Source organism: Callospermophilus lateralis, chromosome 5 (assembly GCF_048772815.1).
Source record: "Callospermophilus lateralis isolate mCalLat2 chromosome 5, mCalLat2.hap1, whole genome shotgun sequence".
Taxonomy (NCBI): Eukaryota; Metazoa; Chordata; class Mammalia; order Rodentia; family Sciuridae; genus Callospermophilus; species Callospermophilus lateralis.
The window spans coordinates 128,637,115-128,662,871 of record NC_135309.1 but is presented as its reverse complement, the minus strand read 5'-3'; the positions used below and the strand labels follow the sequence as shown (position 1 = coordinate 128,662,871).

The 25,757-nt window shown below is 32.7% G+C and overlaps 1 protein-coding gene across 1 annotated transcript in view; it reads right to left on the bottom strand.

Annotated features, from left to right (window-relative positions):
* Nucleotides 1-25,757, bottom strand: part of Hcn1 (hyperpolarization activated cyclic nucleotide gated potassium channel 1) — a 363,268-nt gene that overhangs the window by 159,528 nt on the left and 177,983 nt on the right. The window lies entirely within an intron of this gene.

Genomic DNA, 25,757 nt, shown 5'->3' with positions numbered 1-25,757 from the left:
ACTTATAACAATCTTATAGCTATTTTTATCAATTTTTTATAAAAATCTATCAAGGTAGGTCAGACTATTTCAGAAAGCACAATGAACATGACAAATCAAGATCTTCCTTTGAAATTTTAAAGGTGGAAACATATATCTGGCTATACATTTAAATCTACTCATTTTCTAGTAACTAAAAAAAATAGAATCAGAATGTGGTTATTTCTCTTTTGAAGTGTATGGAAGTCACAAGATCAACATCCATAAAGTAATAGCTTTCCTATATTCAGCAGTGATTCAGCCAAGAAAGAAATGAGAAAAACTATCCCATTGTGATAACCTCAAAAAAAAAAAAAAAATAGATACTTGGGAGTTAATTTAGCCAAGGAGGTAAAAGAGCTCTACAATGAAACTTACAGAACACTAAAGAAATAAATTGAAGAAGACCTTAGAATTGGGAATATCTGTAATTTTATTAGATAGGCAAAATCAATATTGTTCAATTGGCCTTACTACCAAAAGCAATATACAAATTCAATGCAATCCCCATCAAAATGTTAATGACATTCTTCACAGAATTAGGCAAAACAATTCTTATATTAATTTGGAGGAATAAGAGACCAAAAATAGCTAAAGTGACACTAATCAAGAAAAGAAAAGCAAGAGGTGTCATAATACCAACTGTGAAATTTTACTATAGAGCTATAGTAACAAAACCAGCAATGGTATTGGCATTAAAATAGATATGAAGACTAATGGAACAGACTAGAAGACACAGAGACAAATCCACATACTAATAGTCATCTAATATTTGACAAAGGTGCCAAACACATATCTTGGAGAAAAGACAGCCTTTTTCTAGCAAAATGTGTTGGGAAAATTCAATAGCTCTATGTAGAAAAATGAAACTAGACCCCTATCTCTCATCCTGCACAAAACTCAAATCAAAATGGATCAAAGCCTCAGTAATTAGAACAGAAACTTTACACCTTCTAGAAGAACATATAGGGTCAACACTCCTTATTAGGTGCTGGCACTGACTTAATAAGACCCCCAAAGTGCAAGGAAAAAACCTAGAATCTGTAAGTAGAATGTCATCAAACTATAAAGTTTCTGCACAGGGAAGAAAGTGATTAAGAGCATGAACAGTGAGCCTAAAACTGGGAGAAAATCTTGGCCAATCACTCCTCCAATAGAGGATTAATTCCAGAATAAGCAAAGCACTAAACACCAAAACACAAATGACCCAATCAAAAATGGGCAAAAGAACTAAAAAGAAACTTCTCAAAAACAAAAACACAAATAGCCAATGGAAAAAATATTCAACATTTCTAACAATCAGGGAAGTGCAAATCAAAATTACACTAAGATTTCATCTCACTCTAGTAAGAATAGCAATGATCAAGAATATAAACAACAATAAATGCTGATGGAGTTGTGGGGAAAATGGAAGGCTTGTACAGTGTTGGTGGGACTGCTAACTAATACAACCACTCTGGGAACCTTATGGAGATTCCTCAAAAAGGTAGGATTGGAACCACCATATGACTCAGATACCCCATTCCTTAGTATTTTCTCCAAAGATCTAATATTGGCATACTATAGCAATATATCCACCTCCATACTAGAGGAATATATCTGTAATGAGCCATTAAAAAATGAAATTGTGGCATTTGCCAGTAAATGGTTGGAAATGGAGAATATCATCCTTAGTGAAATTAGCCAAACTAAGAAACTCAAAGTTCAAATGCTTTCTTTCATATGCAAAAGCTAGAATAAAATAAAGGAAAAGGGAAAGAAAGGATAGGATAACATAAGGAGCCAATCAAATACAAATTAATAGATGAGTGAAAGGAAGTCTAGTAGAGGAAGGACAAAAGGAGGGGGAGGGCAGAAGGGAATAGGGAGAGATCATGAGCTGAAATCAATTTCTATGCATGTATGAATTTGTTGTGATGAACTGATCTACTATGTATAACTATAAAGCTCTAGTAAAAAACGTTTATGAAATTTCTCTGCTGCTGTTATTTCACCTTGTTTAAAACAACAAATTAATAACTTAAATTTACAAATAGGAATAAATACACATAAACATCTTGAAATAAAATTACATGTTGTATAATTCACCAAAATAATCGTATATCTTTTAATAAAGACAACCTATTATCTATAATAGGTTAAAGAAAACACTGTACAAAATTGATATTTTGACTTAGAAACTATATTTTTGTAAAAAAATTCTAGAATTTTTAATATTTGCATACTAACGGTAAACTGACAGTACATATGTTAATTCATTTTTATAAAATCACCAAATCTACCTTTATTTTTCAGTATGATAGATTTTTATGAGCAATAACTCATTTAAACCATCTTCATTTAGACAAAATAATTGTATTGAGTAAAAAAATTTATCTTTGTAGGAATGTACATAGTGTCATAAATCCTCTTTAAAGTAAGATGGAGGGTCCTGAGATTTTAAAGGCAACAGATGACACAGTTTGATATTCAGAAAGCTGTAACACAGCAATGTATTTTATAGCATTAAGAATTTTATTTTCCTCTCAGCTAATTTTTATTTATTTATTGTGTATTTGGCAAACCCACATAAAATTCCCTGTGGTATTACTCCCTCCAATATTTCTTGATCATTGAATTTATAAATAAAAACTGTACCATCATTTTCATCATTTTTTATTTAAAAGTAATATAGTGAAAAAATTTTTGAAAAAAAATTTTTACTAATAATGTAGGAAAAGAAAACCACCACAGATTTAGAATGCTCAGTTTACCAACATAATTCTGTATTCATATTTATTTCTAAAAAATGGCTGTGAGTTACGTGTGGTATGGCTGCCTAATGTAAAGTTCTGAATCTAGCAGGAAACTTACCTCCTTTTGGTCCAATTATTTGGAGTAAACAATAACTATCTGAAATTCTCTGCCTGAAGTCTACAAATTATAAGCCTACCAGCAGCAGCCCTCACTCAGTGATCACATTTCAGAGTGCAGTCTGGAATGTTCTGGAGAATGAGGGCCAATTCTTAATAAAGTTGACCTTTCACATTTTCTATATTCTTTAAAGAAAGTAGATTATTTTAAAATGAAATCTTAAATTATTTCAGATTATTTACAAAATTACATGTGTTAGCAGTTATTCGCTCAGTTTCTTTAAGAAAACCTTACTATATCAGAAATGTTGTCCAGAAAAACATAACTGCACAGGAAACATTCTCATAGAGGAAGTTAATAAGGATATAAGACCTTTTATAGTCTATTAGAAAAATGTTTTGTTTCCATTTAATTTCATAAACTATTGTAACAGGATAATTCCTAGATTGGAAGCAATATTCTATCCCACTTCTATTCCCACCAACACAACGTCAGTATACAGCACTTGTTTTACATTTATATACTAACTGCTATACATAAAATACTCACATAATTAATCACACAATGAATCTTCCTTATGGCTTTTAGCATTATGTATTCAATAGTGATCTCAGGCTTGGGAGGTATCCCAAAGTCTAACCTTGGAGGAAGCATAAGCAAGCTATTTTAACACTAGCTAATTTCAAATAGTACAAATTATGTATCTATATTTTTATTATCTAAGTGAAAAAACAACATACTAATGAGTACAATATCATGTTGATGAATACATGAAAATGTGTATATAGTACCTAGACCCAATCCATGTCCTTTGAGCTCTTATAATTAAAATATGTGACTTAAATGCTGAGATCTAATGACTTCAGATTTGGAATGAAATGACATCCTTATGAAATACACCCATCTGTGGATGGTCAGATTATGCAAAAAATGATTTAGTTTATCTATTGTCACCACTTCTTAAAAGCCTAAGGGTAGGTCATGGGATATATCTGTGACTTTACTCATCATACTGAACAACTAGTTAATACAATTAATTAATTAATATTTGAAGTTTTTCATCTAAGTTGTACACTCATAGTTGATAAACTCACATCCAAACCAATGTTACTGCCTACAAACTTGATCTCATTGAAAAAATGGCACCATAGGTGACATGCAGCAACTTATGGAAAGAGAAAGGATAAATGGGATTTCATAATGAAAGCGCAATAAGCCTTTTATGGTTTCAAAGAAATATTGCATTCTTTTGTTTCTCTTTGTAAATATTCACCTGACACCTTAATGTATAGATAGATATTAGTGTGTGTGTCCGGGTGGGTGTGGGTGTGTATGCCATCTTGACAAAGAATATGAAAAACATTGGGCCTTCAGAATAAGATCTACTGCTAACATGTATTGAAGGCTCAATATGTCCTCATCCTCATCAATGTTAAAATCAATACCTTAAGAGCCCTATTAACACTTTCTGAAAATCTTACCCTGAATGTTGTTCATATTATCTGTCCTATCATGCTTAAGGTATGAAGTGTAGAAAGTTCTGGTACTTGAAAGAAACTCTTAGTGATATCTTTGAAGAAAGCCTATGAAGACTGCTGTTGTATTAATTTTTCCAGTCCCCTAATCCTTTCTAGGATCTTTATCTGAATAACACTACCATAACATTAGAGTTACTATAACCTGTACAAAAATTAACATTATGAACATCTCAAATATCTCAGCCTCTGTCACTGGTCAAATGCAATTATCCACTCTCCAACCTCTCACACTTGTTATTTCATCTCCTGGATGTTGAATGATTTTTGCTGGATTTTTATTTCCACAGTGTTTCCCAAAACTCCTGCATTTCCAATTAACTCCCCAAACTCTCATCTCTTTATAAAATTATTTCTCTTGGTCTCTGCTTTCCCTAAGACTTCTGACCCTACCACACATATCCCTTACCAAAGACCAGGTTTCTCTAGGTGCTTCCTCAACAGTAGATTTGATGCCTCATACCTCAAAAGTCTTAAGTTCTGGACAGAGTACCCTCATTTTGTAGCTCTTTTTGGTATGTTCACACATTATGTGTGCAGATATAAGAGCAATTCCGTCTCTTTGTTGTTTATTCCATTTGGCTACACTACCCATAATATTCCCATTGCTGGCATCTGGCAACCTCCCATTTCCATACACTACACATCTCCACTAATTAAAGTCTCTTTTTCCATTGTACTTTCTGTGCATTGATTTTATTAATCAAACAGTACTTTCTGTATTTGATATGAAAGATTACCAGAGAGGAAACTGCCTAGATTGCAGCTACTAAATATTTTTAGAGGAGAGCAACCTTGGTGAGGATCTAAGCAGTAGTCTATTCATTCCTGTATTCCTAGCACCATCTTGTCAATTCTTCTCAATTCCCCAAAGATCATGATTATTATTCTCTAGTTCAGTTTAAAGTTTTGTGTTTTCCAGAGGTAAGTCACATGCTTATCTTTTATTCAAAATGCATTCCTACCTATCTTTTGGTATTAATCTGATAATTCTTCTTCAAAAGTCAATCAATAAGTTCAACCTGCTATGGTGAAATCCAAACTCTCTTCTATTAGTTATGTTCACACATTTTTATAAAATGCATTAGTACAAGTGAATTACTATATAATCAAATTTTTTAAAAAACTTAAAACATGTCAACCACTTACATTCTTGGATACAGTGGCAATATTATATTTCTATAATTTTACCAAATTGCTTTTCCTACAATAACTGCTTACATTGTCTATGTTCTCTTTATCTCTTTATTATTTATAAATAACAAAATCTCACAATTCCTCAAAAACATTTTTAACTGAAAAAGAATCTTCACTTCCTAGGTGTTTTATATAAATATATATAAATATATTAGATATGAAAAAAAATATATATATATAAATTCATTGGAACTATAAAGAAAGAAAAGTTTCATCATATCAATATTCAGTAAGCTAGATAGTACTTAAATAGTCATAACAACTAAACACTCATAGAAGTAGTTTAGAGTAGAAGGCAGTTGTTGTCCTTCATGTCTTTAAAAATGAAGCTGCCTGTATGTGTGTACATGTGTATGTACCAAATTCTTATGGTACAATATAACAGCCACTTATGATCATACATAGTTTTACATATAATTTTAAGTACATATATCTAAAACATTTTCCAAATGTTTTAGATATATGTACTTAAACTTGCTCTTCATTTAGCTTTACTGTGAAAAATCAAAGACCATGTGTTACTAAGAGGAATATAAGAAAATACTATATTATGAAATCTTTGGCCAATTTTGGTAGGAAATAATGAGAGGACCAGTTGTAGCATATCATATATGGTTTCTACTACAAGCTATAAGCAGTAGAGTAACAAACTATAAACAACTATGAATTGTTAAGTCCATCAAGCACAGTGCCTAGGGTTGTATAGCTGATGCTCAATGTCTGTTCTTTTTCTCAATATAGTTTGGTTGGATCTGTGGGTGTGGTACCCATAGGCATGGAGAGCTGATTGTGTGTCTTTTTAACTTTCATGAGGACAATGCAGTAACACAGAATATCTCTATTGTATCTTGCAAGTGAAAAAAGAGCAACCATAACTCTCATGTGCTTAATTTAATTAAGGAAGTAGTTTACACATTAAGGAAATCAAATTATAAAAGAATGTTCAAAAAGAAAATTCAATGAATTAGTACTTGGGAAAATGAAATTGATTAGAGTTTCTTCCTCTTTGTTTCTCTCAAGAATTCCTTCCACACGTGTTCTCTTCCCTATTTTTCTCCACCATGATTTGATGCAGCAGCGTGAGGCCCTCTTACCAGGGGCTGAGAAAATGCCAGTGACGTGTTCTACAAGCTCCAGAACCATGAACCAAAGTAAACCTTTGGCTTTCCTTTTTAAATTACTTTCCTTTTTAAATTATTCAGGCTTAGGTATTCTGGTATAGCAACAGGAAATAGACTATGACAATTATTTCTCATGGACAAAATTCTGTAATATCCTTTACTTTAAAAAATATGATTTTTAAAATAAAAATGCAGACATTCAATGCCAAAATAATAATTAGCATTGTCACTGGAAGATAAAGCTGACCTAAAAACTCCTTTGTATAAGCAATTACTCTTAAACCTTTGCTGGTGAAACAAAATAAATTAAAAAATATAATAGTAAAAATAATGCTTTAGAAGAAAAAAAGGAGGCCATTTAAATAAATTGCACAATGTCCTTTTTAACATTCCCCAGCATATTCTCATCATTTTCATTCCAAAAAGGCTAGGTGAAAACTAGCTGATTGCACCATTGGCCAGGTGAAGTCAACAGAGGAGAGAAGAGAAAGAAATCTGTTAAGATGAAAACAATACTTCAGCATAATACTTTATGTAGTGGCCATCAAAGTTACATCATGCATTGGCACACCATCCTGTTTTTCTGGCCTGATGATCCAGTCAAGTCAAAATACTCATTTATTTGAGTGGAGAAAAAGCTGCACTGGCACTCTGTCTTGTCATTTGCCTTCCAATAGAAATCACTAAGTACATGATTTTGGCATGAAGCCAATAAAATAGAACTAGAAATCTTGGTGAAAAAAAAAGCACATATTCTGCCATTTGATGAATCTAATAAATGAGAGAAACATATTAGTCCAACTCTCCCAAAAGAAAACGAAACCTTGAAAAATAAACAAGTGTTAGCAATGCTGGTAGCAACCCATGAAACGCTTGAGTAAGAATTATCTACTGGAAAATGGCATAATTTCAGCTCCACTAGTTGGACATCTTCCAGAGCTAAGAGTGAATTACAATGTTCTATCAATTCAGATAATAGTGCATCTGGATGTTTTCCAGACTACCTGAAGTGTTGAAAGTACTTAACCATTATAATTTTTATAAGTACATTGCATAAACTAACATATATTGAAGGATCCTTAAAAGTACTAAGTCTGGTTTTTGAAAGTTTGATTTTTTTTATCATCAAAACCCATCGGTTAAACATTTGCTATGAACAAAATTACAAAGTTAAGTGCTGTGATCATAACTGTTCATGGCGTCCCCACTTTTTCCCTCCCACTAACACACACACTTCCTTCTCCAGAGACCTCTCACCTGTTTTAATCAGTACTCATTTTTCTTTGGACCTGCCCCAGGTCTATCTTAATTGCTGTTCCTTCTAACACATCTTGGAGCAGACCCACCTATTAAGTTATAGCTTTATGAAGTGGGATTGGATTAGTTATGGAAGTAGGTACATGTTTGAGAATCTCCTTCTCTCTCTCCCTTGTAATGAATGACACCTTGTCCCAGTATAGAATTCTGCAATGAAAATAATTTTCTCACAGATATATAAAGACCTGATTCCATTCCTTTTAACACTTAGTGAAACCATATCTTTCCTCAACTATGTGTTAATTAATTTATTGAATAGATGGAGACCTGCCCAAATTCTTTATGTATAAGCAGAGAGTAGAAGGCACATATGGAGGTGTCATGCTGACCCAAAATGAAGCTCCTTGTCTATGTTCATGCCTCTTGCTCTATATGCCTTTTCACTTCAACTCTTACCTGTCTCAAAGATTTCATTGAACAGACAACTACCACTTCTTTTTCAAACTTTTCTGAAACATATCCCAGCATGTGATTTTTCTCCTCTTATGTCACCCTGCCCATTGGTTTTCAACCCATTAAAAACTTTAAAGACATTCTTGCCTTCAAAATGTCCCTTGAACATGTTTGCTTCAGGTTGCAAGTATATCCTTTATTTATTCAATTATTTAATTATGTGAATTCTTTGGAGTGCAAAGAGACAAAGTGTGACTTGCCATCTTCTTAGCAATTTTTTATGTGCTTCTTCTGGTCATTTGAATTGTCAAGTCATTTGTGAAAAATTGTATATAATTCAACTTAACAAACTGCACATTCTGTCTGGAATTACTCATTTATTCTCAATGAACTATTTATCAACTCAAATGTAAATAAGTTGTTATTTTAGATTAGCTTACCTTTGCAATGTATTTTTCTACCTCTAAACTTCCCTTCCCTAATATTCCTCCTTGGAAATAGTTCATGTTTCATACACTTGTGTTTCAAAATAAACTTAGAATCAGTTTGTCCAATCCTTCTCTCATTCATAAAATTATGTTGGGCTTCCTTGTCACTCACTTGACCTATAAGTTAATCTATCATTATTTTTCAACAACATTATCAGTTATCCAGAATCCAGTATTGTTTTCCTCAAATAATATAGTCTACGTGTCATTAAAAATTGTAATTATATGATTCATATGTGGTCATGTAAGTTTCCTGCTAAAAATTTCACTAGATACCAAAAATTCCTTATAAAGCCAAACCCCTCGGCCTGGCATAACAGATCCTCAGTGATCTTCCCTCTGTACCACAATGTTATACCATCGGCCAGCCTAGCTCTATAGATATTTCATGATTAAGACAAACCAAAGTCGCTATGGTGCCCTGTACACAACTCGACTGATCAGGGCCCACATTTGTTTTCATGCTGTTATCTTCAGATAATAATACCTTCTATCCATCCCTTCCTTTTCTGACTCATGACCTATTGTTACTTCAAGACTTGGCTCAAACATCACTTTCTCAGAGAAGACGTCTTACCTCTCTAGGGAGAGAATTAAGGAGGTTTTGACAAAGCCTGAGAGGAAGTACTTAATTCTCCATCACATGACAATAACATATAGACATTTGCATCATTGCAGCTTGTACAATTGAAGATATTAATCAGCAAAATTTTCTCCTCTTGCTTTATCTGTTCTGTATGTGGCTTTTACTATTCATCATCTTATTCTCACTGAACTTTCTTTTTCATTGTTTGAGGTGTCTAACTTTTATAAAGTTCTATTCTATCTGACTTTCTTTTCCTACTCAGCATAACTACCTTTCCTCTTCAGTCTAATGCAAAGATCCTTTATTTTAGCCAATAGCTTATCAGGATTGCTAATTCTCTTCTGCTATATTTTTCTGAAATACCTGCTCCAAGGTAAGTGACAGCTCAATTCTCACTCCTACACATGATCTTCCACATATTTATAGAGAGAACATGAAACTACAAAGCCACATCATGGTTTTGAAATCAACTAGACTTTCAACACTGCTGAGATTGGCATATACCCAGGTAGCATAGATCTGATTCTCCTATATGTCTCTCAGAGTCTCCCATGCCAAGCTTGTTCATCTTGATCACAAGACCATAATTAGCTTCCAATTTTACTGATAAAATATTGTCATTTACAAACACATCTACATCAGTTCTTTCTTCTTCATGCTTTGGAGCACAATATATCTCTTTTTCTCTCTTAACACCACCTCTGATTTTATCCCTTTATTTTTCTATGTTGAGTGACTTTGCTTTATTAATTACCTTTTCTCTTCTTCCTTTCATTCTCTTTGTTTTCCCTTAAATGCCTTTAAGCATTCTTAAATATTTCCTATATTAAAAATATACACTGAACATAAACTACTCTCCATTCACTGTACTAGGATCTACTTCTCAAACACACTGAAACGTAAATACACATGCTGTGCATTTCTCTGCATTCATTTTTTAAATATCTTGGACTAGTACCTCTAAACTGTCACCTAAAACTATACTCAGTAAAACTGGCACATGTCAATGTTGAATGCAATGAGCAATTTGTAAGCCACACTTGATGACCTGTGTACACATTCACCAGGTTATATATGACCCTTTGTTGACACTGCTTTCTGTTTCTGAAAGTCGTTTTCTCTCTTGCTTCTGATTTACTCCCATTTCTTGGGTCATTCACAGCCAGTGTCCCTAGGTTCATTCTCAGGTATATCTAGATAAAAGTGTTCCAGGGTACATTTGAGGAAATCATGTGTCCATAATTTCCAATACCACTTCTAATACTCTCTGAACTTGACTTCTACCAAAGACAATTCTCTTAATTTTAAAATGGACAATTAATCCAACCAGAAGATGCACAAAACTATGTCAGTAGCTCACATTACACATGCATTCTGCATTTTGTACCTCTAATGGTATACCTCTAATGGTATACCTCAATCCTCAAGATAACTATCCTGAGGGTAATGTTAGAATTACTCTGTAGCCTTGCCATCAACAAGTAACTAATTTCTGTAAATCTCTCTGTAAAAATTCTTGAATTACAAATTCCTCACTTCAGGAAATTATCATCTGTCATCTGAGTTATTTAAAAACCTCCCAAATTATCTCATCTATCTAGATTTGCCATCTTCTACCCTACAATTGTAATTTTCTTTCTGACACCACCATCCCAGTTAAAAATCTTCCACAGCATGCCATCATAGTTTGGATGAAGGCCAAGCTGCCTAGTCTAACATACAATACGCTTCATGATCTGTTTATTTACCAAATCTCACCTTCTTCCCTTTCTCTGTGCCTACACATTCATTTTTTTTCTGTCATCTCATCTGAAAAATTTATGATTCACTGTTCCCACCAGTCTGGATTACATAACCATTGTCTCCATTAAAATATAAACTATTTGATGAAATGGATCATAGCTTACTGTCTTTGAATCTCAAGGAATTTGACACATAGTTAATTAGAATAAAAATATGTTGAATGAAAAGGAGAATGAATGAATGAAACCTACTATTTGTCAACATTCATTTAATTTTATTTTATATGAAAGAAAACAAAAAATTATAATCAATGGGAAAATTACTAGAAACTAACCTTGATGCTTTTTAAAAATCTGAAGAATTTTATTGAATTGTTTACTTTCCTGTAAGTTCTCAAGGAAACTAATTGAAAGATCTGCTTCTGTTCTTTACCAATAATGTTATAGTGGCTTATACAATGATTGTATCAAATAAACTAGTGATTAATTAAATTTTGACTACACATAACGGATGAATGAAACAGTTTAAATTACTTTTGTGGCCATTTTGTCATATGCTCTACATTCTTCAAATTATTAAACAGAAGAACTTGGTTTCTGTATTCTGAATACCAACTCTTGCAGAATTTAAAAACATATGTTACAATTGTCAATATCATTTATGATAGTACAGATTATTTGAGTTTTTGAGACTATTTTAAATTAACCCAAAACTTACTCTACACTAATATTGAATCTGACAACATAACCCTCACTGTGTTGTAAGGAGTACCGGGTCCAATATTAATTTGAGCTAACAGGCTAAGCTTGTAACAAACACCTCCTCTGTGCCAAAATCCACTCTAAAAAATGAGATTTGGACTTATTCCTATTGAGCTGGCACTATTTAAACTCAATAGAATTCAGTATTTTTGACAAGTTCTAAATGGAGGAGTCCAAAAGGTTACTATCATTATTATCTGGGCTTTCTTCCAGCACTCAAACTCTGGGATCATTGTCATGTTTTCTGCTAAATTTGGCCTTGATTCTAGCCTTCACATTCCATCTTTCCTTTGGTATATTTATGTAGTATGAGAGTGACAAGAAGAGAGTATTTTTGTATTATGCTTAGTGATTTATGTACAGAGAAAAACATGCATTTTTTTAAACTATTAAGGTTGAGTGTTTTTAGTCTTTATATCTCTATAGTTACAACTCTGTAAACCCCTTGCCTAACTCTCTTCAAAAAGAAACAGCAATTCCTAAAAGAAATAGATACCATATTCAAAGGCAATTTCTGAGTTGCCTATTCAACTCAAGTAACAGTATAAATTTTAGGATTGAATTTTTTAAGATCTTTTTTTTTAATATGGACACAATATCTTTTTTAATATTTACTTTTCAGTTTTCAATGGACACAACATCTTTATATTTTATTTTACGTGGTGCTGAGGATCTAACCCAGTGCCCTGCGCATGCCAGGCGAGCGCATTACCGCTTGAGCCACATCCCCAGCCCTAGGATTGAATTTTAAATGAAAATATTTATAATCATATGTGAGAAAAGCTACAAGGCAATATTTTTATGCTTAAAGAGAGACAATAGCATTCTTAAAATTCTTGTAGGTATAGACATTGCCATGAAGATCTTTTAAGTATTTTGGAACTTTTATTATTCATCTATGAAATTTATAAATAATCACCTATTAAAGGGTCATTCAGGAAACTGAATTTTTGCTTCCTCTTTGAAATTTATATGGGAAAAATTAAGTCAGGAGGGCAGAATCCTCATGATGGGATTGATTCCTGCATAAGAAGCGACAAGGGACCTTGCGTGTTTTGTCTCTAACATGTGAAGATAAGAAAAGTTAGTCATCTGCAAACCAGAAAGAAAGCCCTCACCAAATACCTTCATTGATGAAAGCTCAGAAAAAATAGAGACAAAGAACATGGTGCTGTGGGGCACACAGGAAGTACAAGAAACTATCCAGGTCAAGAGTCATGTGAGCTTCTAAGAGTGCCTTAGAAAACTTGGCACAGCTGCAGATGAGATGATTAAGATGATGCAGAAAGACTCAGAGCAGGTACGGATGCAGAACAGAAGTAAACATCAGTTCTAATGTTTCCCTAGAGATACTGGCCTGCATGTAAAGCTGCAATACCCCAAGTCTAGTATTTTAGTTTTGCAACATGTAACTTTATCAATGTTTGAGACAATTAATATTCAAATGAAAATTGCAAACCTTTTCTCATATTTACCCAAAATAATTTTAGAACACTTATTTATAATGTAAATAAATCTTCACTTTTTAAAAATTAAGTGCAGATAAAATATTTTACCTCTTAATTGTAAATAAAAATTGATACATAGGAATTTACCCCAAAATGGAAATTTTTATGGAATGAATCATCCTTCAACTTAGTGGTCAACTCCAAAGCTCTGCATTCATAATTACACATCAGGCTATGGTTGGTGCTCTTCAGAAAAGAGAGATAGAGAAGGAGATGTCATAGCTGAAGGTAAAGACATTTCAATTCAGTTCTAGGTACTTCTGGTCCCTTATAGCACTCATAGTCACAAAGAACTATCTTGGTGTCTCTACACTCATTCTTATTTCATAGGACTGTGAAGCTTCAATGAGATGGAATGCACTTACTACAGAGATATATGTTCACTAAAAGATAGCTCTCAAAGCTCATCATCAATACAGCCCTAAGAAAGATGCTCCATTTTCAGCATCTACAAAATCATAATTTCCTAATTGCAACCACCATCACAAAATTCCACCCAGCTTATTCCTTTTACAGGTGGAAAGAAAGGAAGTCTGAAACAAAGCCTGGACCACCATAACTGTAAGAATCAAAACTGGTATTGTTTACCTTCTGAGAGATTTTTCTTATTCACTGTGTTGAAATTCACTGACTCCAAAACTGCCAAATATTCTGTTTCTCCCTCTGTGTGTGTATGTGTGTGTGTGTGTGTGTGTGTGTATGTGTACATCTATGTGCATATTCTTTTCTCATATTTGTAATAGAATTTCCAACTTTGACATCTTTGATCATATTGAATAAAAAAATCTTGGTTTATGTTTATACTTTGTTGAAATAAGTTTACATTAATCTAAAATCTATCAGGATTTGTGTGTATGTGTGTGTATACATACTTTTTTTTTAACCCAAAGGACAGGATAATAATGTGTGTAAAGGTAAAGGGCACATTAACACATTTTGGCTTATCTACATTTGTTGAAACCTGATATAAAAAGAGAGTTCACTCTTTGAACTACCTAAATTAAGATGCACAACCCATAGCGATTGCCAAATTACTCATGAAAATTTATAAAAAAACTATCTATTGGCAGTTCTATTAAAATATTTATCTATATTGCCATTGAAGCGGGTAATGTATTTTCAAAAGGAAATAATGTTTTACTTGTTTCCATGAAAGATTAAGGAAAAAAACACATTTCCTACTGTGACATAATTGTAACAATTTTGTAGAATATGTACAGCAAATTTACTTCAAGGCGGGATTTCATTTAACTCTAAGTGGTATCAACATTCTTCCAGAAAAAGATAATATAACTTTGCATTTTGAGATAATTTTCCATCCTCTATTAATAGTTTTGTCTTAACTTATAGCTACTAAAATATAATATGTAAATTTGTCCTTCAGTGCCTTTACTGAAACCAGAATAGAATATGTAATAGTAGAAATGGTTTATGAGACATTATCACTTGTATTCTATTTTGGGGAATGAAAATACACACACACACACACACACACACACACACACACACACACATATATATATATATATATATATATATATCCCCTTAAGGCAGAAGACAACAGTAGCTATAAATTAGAATGTGCAGAAACCTTAATTATATTTTCAACAAAACATGAGTTTTCTTTATTCGATAGAAAGTACATAGGAATATAAGCTGAAAAATAAACAAAGTTGCTTTTCACTGTTTAAGAAGATGAAATTTAGGGCTGGAGATGTGGCTCAGTGGTAGTCAGCATAATACATGTGAAGCACTAAGTTTGATTCTCAGAACAACATAAAAATAAATAAATAAAATAATGTTAAAAAAATAAACAAATGGTGTTTTATTCTTCCTAATAGACTTATTTATTAACAACATGAAAAGAGGAGCTAAACTGTAACAGTCAAATGTAATTTTCAAATTACATCTGCGTATCTTGGATAAGCTCAAAAATTATAAAAACAATAAATATTGTTCATGAGACATTTTGTATCATCCATTATTTTTAAATGAAATTTAAACATCTCATCATTTTATTATTAATAAAAGGTATGAAGTAATCAAAGTGGCCATGGATATCTGGATTTCTTGACCTGTTTTTCATCTTTCATACAATTTCAACTGACTTTTTTATACAATCAGTATTTATTTCCTCCAGAAAACCTTACCTGTGAATTTTGAGATGATACTAGAAATCCTTCTGCAAGTTTCCCAGTGCTCCTTTGTGCTTTATTTTAATATTTATGATGCTTAGGCATAATTACCTGTTCATTTATCTGTCTTCTTCAGTAGACTACATACCCTTATATATAAGAAATATTATTGTTTTTCATTATATTACTACTATTTTACCTGTATTTTTAACTTTCTATAAGGCTTACTGGATACTCCTTGATTTATAAAAATCAGAATTTAAATAAATTTGCAACATCACAGATCTACATAATTTAGCTTCATACTATTTGCAAGGTGTTTTTATAGCACCCTAAGGCATATTCAAATGAGTCATTATAAATACACCAGACAATGACATTCAACATTATTTCAAAATTGTACTCCCTGATATAAATCCTACTATATCAATGACACCAATTTGTATCGTACCACAATTTCACCAAAATTAATTAACTGGAAGATTCTTTCCAGAAAGAGAAAAATAAGTTCTATCAACTTATTAAGAAGTTTGGGATTCAAACAAAAGAAACATGTAGAAGGTAGATTATGTTTATTTTAGCAATATATGGCTCAAGGTTGGGGGAGTGAGCACAATGTTCATTGAGTGAAGACTGAGGAACATACTGCTCAGAATGGTGGTCAGAAGTTGATTTACAGGAGAAATATGACAAAATAAATTATAGAAAATGTTCAGAAAAGGGATGTAAAAAATTCAAGACAAATTGTTGTCAGAATAGCTCAAGTTTAGATAATGGCAACTAAACCTACAGCAAAGGGAAAGAAAAACAACTTAAGAAATAAATATGGTAGTACTTGATGACAAACTTCATGCAGAAGAAAAAGAAGAAAGAGCCATGGTTGTTTCAGACCTCTGGTTGTGTTATCTAAGTGGTAGAGGTTAAATACAAGAAATATTGAGCAGTATTCAGAGGAGAAAGAATGGCATTGCAGATTGGGACATTCTGAGATTAAACGGCTTATAGCTTGCTCCACTGGAAATATCTAGAAGCCATTTGGATATGTGAATATGATGTTTAGTAGAGAGTTTTGGCAGGAGGAAATAATTTGGAAGGCACTGATATATATATATATATATATATATAAAAAACCAGTGACACTGGTAACCATATTCTGCCATTGTATCACATTAAAGAAAAATGCCTGGACACAGCTCCACAGATGTGGGGTTTGAAACCTGAAAACACCTTTATGCAAACAAAACGTAACCCTTCCTTTTAGCCGAAAGAAACTACAACAAGGCTCAAGACTTTGGATGTGAAAAAGGCTGATTTTATTACCATTCAAAACACCAAAACCTGCTACATAATATACAGGCCATTGAAAAATGAAAATGAAAATTTTCTCAGTTGAATAGCATTAAAAATATGGTTTATATACACAGTGGAATATTAATCAGCCATAAAGAAGAATAACTATGGCATTTGCTGATAAATGAATGAATCTGGAAACTATCATGCTAATTGAAATAAGCCAGTCCCCCAAAACCAAAAGCAAACGTTCTCTTTGATATGTGAATGCTAACCCACAACAAGGAGGGATGAGAGACAGAATAAAAATTCAGTGGATTAGATGAAGAGGAATGAAGGGAAGACATGAGGTATAAGAATGGGAATGACAGTGGAATGAATCTGACATAACGTTTCTAGGTACATACGTGAATACATCATAGTGAATCTCAACACTATGTATATCCACAATACTGGGATCCTAATTAGAATAAGTTATATTCCATGTTTGTAAATGTCAAAATAGATTATACTGCCATGTATAACTAAAAGGAACAAATTTTAAAAAGTTCTAAAAATTTAGGGAAAAAAACATTCCAAGACAGCAACAATGTTGCTTTAAAATGGCCTCAGATCTTTCTAACTGTGCATTTCTGTGGGCTTCCTGGAACATATACCACCGATGAAGCCAACCCTGCCAACTTCCCTCCCACCCCCAAGATCATGAGAATGAATGGGATATCCATGAGGAGTATGGAGAATGGGAAAAGGTGACCTAAAAAGGGTTCATTTTTAAATGACATATTGTTGTTCTGTGACAACATTTTAAAATTTGTTTCAAAACATATTTCAAAATATTGAAGACCAACAATATTTTATAAACATAAATTTCTACAAAAGTACTATAGGATAGGCAAAAATGAGTATGATAACCACAATCAGATTGACAGTACTTTTCTTCATTATAATTTTGTACAATTTCTAATCCTTTCCACCATTTCACCTTTCATAATTAGAGAAATCAAAAAGTTTTTAAAAATAAATTTATAGCTCTATGTTCTTACAAAATAGTTAAAACTGAAGTAGCATCAGTGTGATAGAGATGAGTTAACAGCTCATTGGCTTGTTATATTATCCAGGAAGCTGAATTTTGGGTCACATAATCAAAATGAGAATCTTAAAAAAAACATTTTCCTTATCTAATGTAGCAGCCTCTTTGGGTCATTTGAATTGTGAATCATATTTCATACAATATTTTCTAAATTATTGAAGGTAAACTGAAATGTAAAAGAACACAGCACAAGGTGTCAAAGTTAGATGCAACAGAAATGCATCAATTATCTTTGGCTTTTTTTACATTCTACTTTCAGAATAGAAAAAAATTAAAACAAGTAAACTCTGACCTTCTAGATTATACTACATTATTTTCAAAAATGTATAATTTAAAAAGTAGACAAATTGGTATATTTATCATGAATAGTCAAATTGCAAAGGATTCTAAAATCCTCCTTAGGAAAAATGCTCAGGTATTGGCTCTTTTCATCAGCATTTTCCTATGTTGGCTTGGTTAGTATGCTCCTGAATTTTCAAGTTCAGAGTCTATTTCCTTTTGAAATAATGCTGTTCTGATGATGCGGAGGAAATGTTCAAGGAAGGACATTAAGCTAAGGGAAATCGCTAAGGATAATTTCCTGCCAACCATGATAAGACATATTATCAAAAAGAAAATAGTCTATCCTTCATGAAAATACTTATCTTTAGAAGTTTAGGTTAGAAATTGATCTAAAATTTAAAGAGCACAACCTTTGATGCAACATACTAAAATTTATTTTACTAAATATAGACAACGTGTTTATTTACAGCAGAAATTAGTGAATTATGCTTGTAATTTCTCATTGAAATATAGAAAGAAGGAGTGAAAAGGGAAATGGTTTTCCTGTGTAATATTAATTATACTGCACTCAAATTTCCTCTCATTGGCATATTAGCATACAGCTTTTGTAAATTTTTCTTTATTATTCTGAATCTATTTAGAATTTTAGTGGTATGCATATTTTGGAAGCAAATAAACTTTGTATTTTGTATGGATTTTGGCATATGAGGAATTGTAATTTGATTCTATTCAATGCCATTAACAAATTAACATAGTTTCCTAACTCACCCTTGAGGAAACTGGCCTGTGATTTGCTTTATGATTTCTTTCTAGAGTCAGCAAACTATAAGAAACATACAAAAGAAGACAATTAAGGCAGATTCACAGTAGTATAGGGACATTGAACTATGTGTTACCATTGTCAGGATGCAATTAGAATTACAAGGTTTATTTGGAGACGTTTCTTATAATACAGCTAATCTAGCATTTTTTAAAAACATTGTGCCAATTAAATTTTGAGAATTTTCCTTCTGCATATTCAGAAAACTCTTATTTAATACACTCAATATTTTAATGCCTAAAAGAGATGGTTTAGAATTTAAATAATATCTACAAATCTATGCTGTTAGTTAATGGTAGAGAAGAGAGTTGAATCACCATTACTCTATCAACTTACTCAGGATACTCAGAACAATGTCAGAGCATATGTTAAGAGGAAGAAATGAAAATAAGAGAAATTATGTCTTTAGAGAATTAAAAAACATTCCAGTATTGACCCCTTCTATTAGGAGACCAACATAAAGATTGAAAACATGCAGTGACAGAAAAAAAAAATTAATATCAATGGATGCTGACTACTCTCATCAACACAACAAAGATATATCTACCATATTTTCTTCCTGTCAGGAAAATGGGGATTTAAGAACCTGGATCTCCATGGCTCTTCTAGTCAAGGTTAAAATGTAGATATGATTCACTTTACATTTACCCTCTTTGAATTTTCTCATGATTCACTCATATGGAAACTAAAAGTCACTGGCTGCAGAACGAGTGAACAAAGTAGAATCAAACTTGAAAGGGTTGGGGAGAGGGTGGCAGAGTTTGGAGAGAAATGAGGATTGATTCCAGCTATGATTGGAAACTGTGGGTAGACTAGTGACAGAAGGACTGAAGACTGGAAATGAGCAGAAACAGTGTTGTTGCTGCTGAAATTAAAAGATCTGGTAATGGAGGTTCTGGAGAGAAGAGAGGGGTGAGAGGTCTTTTAGGGACTTGTGCCTGGGGACAGACTGGTTTTCCTTTCTTGGCTCTTCCATATGCACTATTCATTTTTCTTTTGAAATTTACTTTTCCATTATGCCAATTACCGCAGATTCAAAGGAACATATCTCTGAAGCCAAACTACATGTAAACCTATCTACCTCTGTTAGCAACTGTAATTTTCAATGGTTTACTCTCAATCTGTTTCTTCATATGTAACATGGAAATGACAAAATTCCCCCTTTTAAGGGTTTCGTGGATTATTAACTGAAATTTTTAAAAACAGCTAGGCATTGATAAATGCTCCATATAGGATCCTGGCTAGGCTGGTGACTGTTTACATTTTCCCTTCAAGAGCCCCATTTGTTCTTTCTTGTCTTGTTATCTATCATTTATCTGATAAATGAAACCCTAAATCTATTATTATCAAGACCTAGGGAATATAAAAAGGTAAAAAAAAAAAAAAAAAAAGGACAATGTCCTGGCATGAATTGGAGCATTTCAGATACTTGCTCATCTTCCGTGTGCTGCTATGTCAGGAACTGGAACATAAGCAGGTTCACACACAGTAGTAGCTCTTTCATGTGCTCTAGAGGCATATTCTCAATATTTTCTGAAGAGCTTTACTTCTGTAGCATCCAACGCCGTACATGATTCCCTCCCACTTAGATTGCCACCATTAAGCATGTACAAAAGTATCATCTGGACTTGATACTTTTAAGAAATATAAAAAAGACTTTCCAGCAACACAGCCTCAGGGTGTGCATCAATAAATATAATATGGTTCAGAGAATTGCAAAAGAATTTCTGGGTCTCAGCCAGAAGAATCCCTGGAAACTGTATTTTAAACAAACTCCCATTATGTTATTTTGTAAATTAAACTTTAAAATATTAATTTATTTTTAATCAACAAATGATTGTGTATATTTAAGGAGTACAGTGTGATGTTTTGAACTAGGTATATGTTTTAGAAATATTCAATCAAACCAATTAACATATTCATCACACCCATCAATTTATTTCATTTTTCGTTGTAAGAGTGTTAAAAATCTATTCTTTTAGCAATTTTGGAACACACGGTACATCATTATGAACTGAGGTTACCATGCTGAAGAGATACTTGCATTCTCATACTCATTCCCACATTATTCACAATAGTCAAGACACAGAAACAACCAAAATGTCCATCAATGGATAAGTGGATAAATGCATATAAAAATCCTTTAAAAAGACCACAAGGCCTTAATGAAGAATGAAATTCTACAAACTAAAATTTGAACATCCTTAGTACATATTCATTATTCCTTAGCTAAGCATAGCTTTAAGAATTTCTGAGCTCTACTTCTTTGCTGAAATATTTTTAGATAATTGATGTAGCTTAAATGTAAAAGGGTAAATAGTAGAAACTCCTGGTTGCCTATCCAATTTTCTTTCTTCCCTATAGCAACTTTATTTTGACAGTATGAGAAAAGTTTCTAGCTATAAATTGCATTTTCTACTTTCCTTTACAGATAGGAGTAGGCAATGATGTATGACCAGAGTACTTCATTGGGGCTTCTTGAAAATTCATTAAGAGGGAGGAGGTGGCTCAAGAAGGGGTCACCTTCTACACTTCCCCTTCCTTCCTGTTAGAATAAGGACATCATGGTGAGGGATTGAGCAGTTCATTATATCAGGACTATAACATAACCTTGATAATGGAAGCCACAAGATAAGATTGATAGAGCAGAGATAAAGAATTGGCCTTGTTCCCTGCTAGGCGAGAAGCTGTGATGTAGAATTAAACAATTATGTTTAATTCTAACTGCTGCAGAGGTTATACTCTTATGATGTTATTATATTCTAGTAAAAGAGATTAGAAAGTGTTCAAACTCAAGGTGAATATCAATGTCTTGTCCAGAAGGGATGACCTATTCTGTGTATGAGCTCACACTGAGATGTGTGTGAATGTTGTTGGCCCAGAAGTCTTTAGGAAGAAAAACTGTACTGAAGGCCTGAACACCTGTGGTATATAGGGCACAGGTGGCAATTTGGCAACTGTAAACCTAGTCTTTTGAGTTTTGGCCAAAACTAAATTTGGATAAACTCATTTTCCATACATATGCCCTAATTTCCTGACTGATTTCAGTCAGATGTGGTAATTCCTGAATAACTTCCTTATGTTATCACTTAGTGCATTTGCTAAAGGGGTGGGGAAATGTTCTAGGAGAATATCCAAAATAAATTAAATGTTTTGTACTACAGGTACCAAAAACAATAGTTTATTTCAAATAAGTGATGACATGGTACAATGTCAGTATCTTCCAGGCATATCTTATTTTAATTCTTTCTACTAAAGCATATGACTATTAGGGCTGTTAAACCTAGAATGAAGATCATGTCCATCACGTCTCTTTCTCCTCCCTCCATAGATCCCCATTCTTCATACTATCTCCTTTGTTTTGGGTGCACAATTACAATGTGTTGGAAAATACTACAAAAACAGGTACAAGTGCAGAATACTATAAGAAAGTGAAGTTTTAGTCTTGATAAAATTATGACTAAATCAGAAAACTATTTTCATCTTATTTGAATCAGGAGAAGTAATTTCTGTTTTATCAATTCCCAACAATTGGTACAACAAAAAAACACTCATATAAACCAGACATGATATGGTACCTTAAACTAGGCATTAATTGATAATTTATCCTTCTATAAAGGTGATTTTTCTTTACCTCTGAAATTAATTCTTTTTAATTAAAGGTATTTTTCCACATACTTGGAAAAAATAAAATTTGAGGTTAGAAATGAAAATGGGCAAAAGATAGTGCTGTCATTCTCAGCTTTACATACTAGAGCAGACCCATGAGGTCAAGATTAAATATTCCTAAGGTATGAAGTTCTATGTACATGCACAGTGCAGAGGGCAGAGGTCTGTTACAGAAGTGCATTGAAAGATGATGTCAGCAGTGATAACTCCAGTAATTCAGAAGAAGTTTGGGAAATTATCCTTCATGGAGATAAGCCCTCTACTTATACTAAGGTCCAGCTAGGTGACAATAGCACTCTGCATTTAAAACTATTTTTCTGACTTTGTCTTTTATTTCTTCAACAATTATTTCAGACTTTATTTTCTCGGGTGGTTTATTCCCTCCTGAATAGGAAAAATTATCCTGGTGAGGCACTGGGAGCCTTGAGATGCTCCCAGATGGGTGTTATACAATTATGTCCATTTCATTGATAAAAACATAAGGGTTGTTAACATTAGAAAACTTGCCTTGTTTTCAGCAACTTTGAGGAAAGGGATGGAAATTTCAAATTCATTTTATTTTAAAAACCTTAATTGAATCAACACACCAGCAGTAAGAAACACTCTTCTGCAAAGAAGCATATAAAAGATAATATTACATGCAATATTAAATAAAAATGCATCTCCTCATGGTATTAACCCAAAATTAAACATCATGCATCCACAATTCTTGATATACTGGTTATATCTCCATAGTTAATATGGGAATCATCCACATTATGTCAAGGATGGCAGATAAAGAAATTTCAAGATGAGATGTTAGGCCATACAATAAAATGACCCCAAAACCTGTTTTAAAATAGAGTAAAACACTAACAAACAAATGAGAAAATCTATCTTAAATTCCCACCAAAATCTTTAAGGTGTAACAAGTGAAATATTTTGGGAATATTTAAATTTATATTATCATAAGAAAGGATATTATAAAGGAATATATATCTAGCTTTACAATTAAAGTCTTCACAGTTTTGTGTTTTGTTTTTGTTTTTGTTTTTTGAGTTAGGAGAGATCCATAAATCTTTTTTTAAAATATTTTTTATGTTGAGACATGGTCTTGCTTAAGGTTGCTTGAGGCTAGCTTTGAACTTGTGATCCTCCTGCCTCAGTCTACCAAGTCACCAAGATACAGTCATGTGCCACTGAGCCCAGATGATTCATAAATCTTTTTTAAAAAAATAAATATTATTTTATCTATTTATTTTTATGTGGTTCTGAGAATCGAACCCAGGGCCTCACACATGTGAGGCAAGCACTCTACCACTGAGCTACAACCCCAGCCTCGATTCATAAATCTTTAAGTATGAAAGCAATAATAATAACCAACCAAACCAAACCAAACCATCTATTTTAGTTGGTAAAATAGGTGATCATGATGACAATAGTTGTCCAAAAGCCAATCTCTACTACCTAATTTTCATGGATACATCTTCTATGTTTCCATGAATGTTGCCTGAATTGATTGGGCTTTTTTTTTTTTTTTGAGGGGGTTACTACTGAGCCACAAACACTCCCTTTTTTAAAAATGTTGAGTCAGAGTCTTGCTAAGTTGATTAGGACCTCACTGAGTTGCTGAGGCTAGCTTTTAGCTTGTGATCCTCCTGCCTCAGCCTCCAGGCTGCTGGGATTACAGGTGTGTGCCACTATAACCATCTCATCAGGCCTTCTTACATGGTCTTTAGCAGTCATTGTTTCTCACTTTTGTAAGCTGTAAAATTGTAAATGTATGTTAAAATTTGAATATTCTTCTACCTAATGCTAAAACTAGTTCAAACAGTCATGTTACAACATTTATAATCATAGATCCTTATTCATAGTATATTCAACAGTAGTTTGGGTTATTAGGACATGTTAATGATTAATATGCTTACACTAAAAATGTAGTATCTGATGTTAAGAATTTGAAAATGGTAAGAACAAATTTTTTGCCATACTCTGCATTTGGTGACTTTAAACAGGGAGAATAAAAGTTTTGTATGGTGACTCCCTCGAGCTTTTTAAAAGTATGTCTTGTTCAATATCAACTACATTTTTTAGAACAGCATGATACATTTAAAAGGTCAGTATGAGGAGGGAAATTGTGCAGAATCAGCTCTATACATTCTTCCCATTAGAACAATGGATGGTGGTCTATCATTATTTTTGATATATCTAGGCCATTTTAAAATTAAAAGGCAGATTCACCAAGAGGTTTGCTATGGTATACACTTCAACAAACATGAAATTTCCTGATTATGAGTGACTTTTCATAGACATGTGTATAAAAGAGGGTATTTTCTGATTTTTAAATTTCACCTGAGAAAATAGATTAAGATAATCTGTATTCTTGTTCCAATTTCTTTGGCTTTGCCTTTTAAAATATTTTCAAAACAATGCAAGAATGTTATTATTTTGAAGTAGCATATTACATATAATAAAGTTCAAAGAAATATGCAGTAAAACTTGGTGACAATACCTCTTTGGGATGAGTATGTTTACTGAGGTAAATAAAATTATCAAATTAAGGACAAGTTCTTAAAAATTCAGGATTTCCAAGTGAACCATGTGGGCAAATTCATCTTGGAACTCAGGATTAAATAAATTCACAGCCAGATCCCATTTCCTGAGTGATGGGAAAAAAGCAGAGGGCTCTTTAACTGAAAATATTATCTGACTTCTGCTATTTTTAAATGATACAACTCAATTAACTTTTATACTTACGAAAAGTTGTAATACAATGTGAATATAGTAATCCTGACTGGAGAATAAACACCATGTATTAAATTAAGATCATCCAAATTTGGATGAATGCATAAGAGACTTAACACTAACATCTGTCATGATTCCACTTAAAATCTGGTTCAAATTTTTACATTTCAGTAAGGCTTTTTCTGACCTCCTGGTTTCTTCCTGCAAACTACCTTCTCCCAACTCTT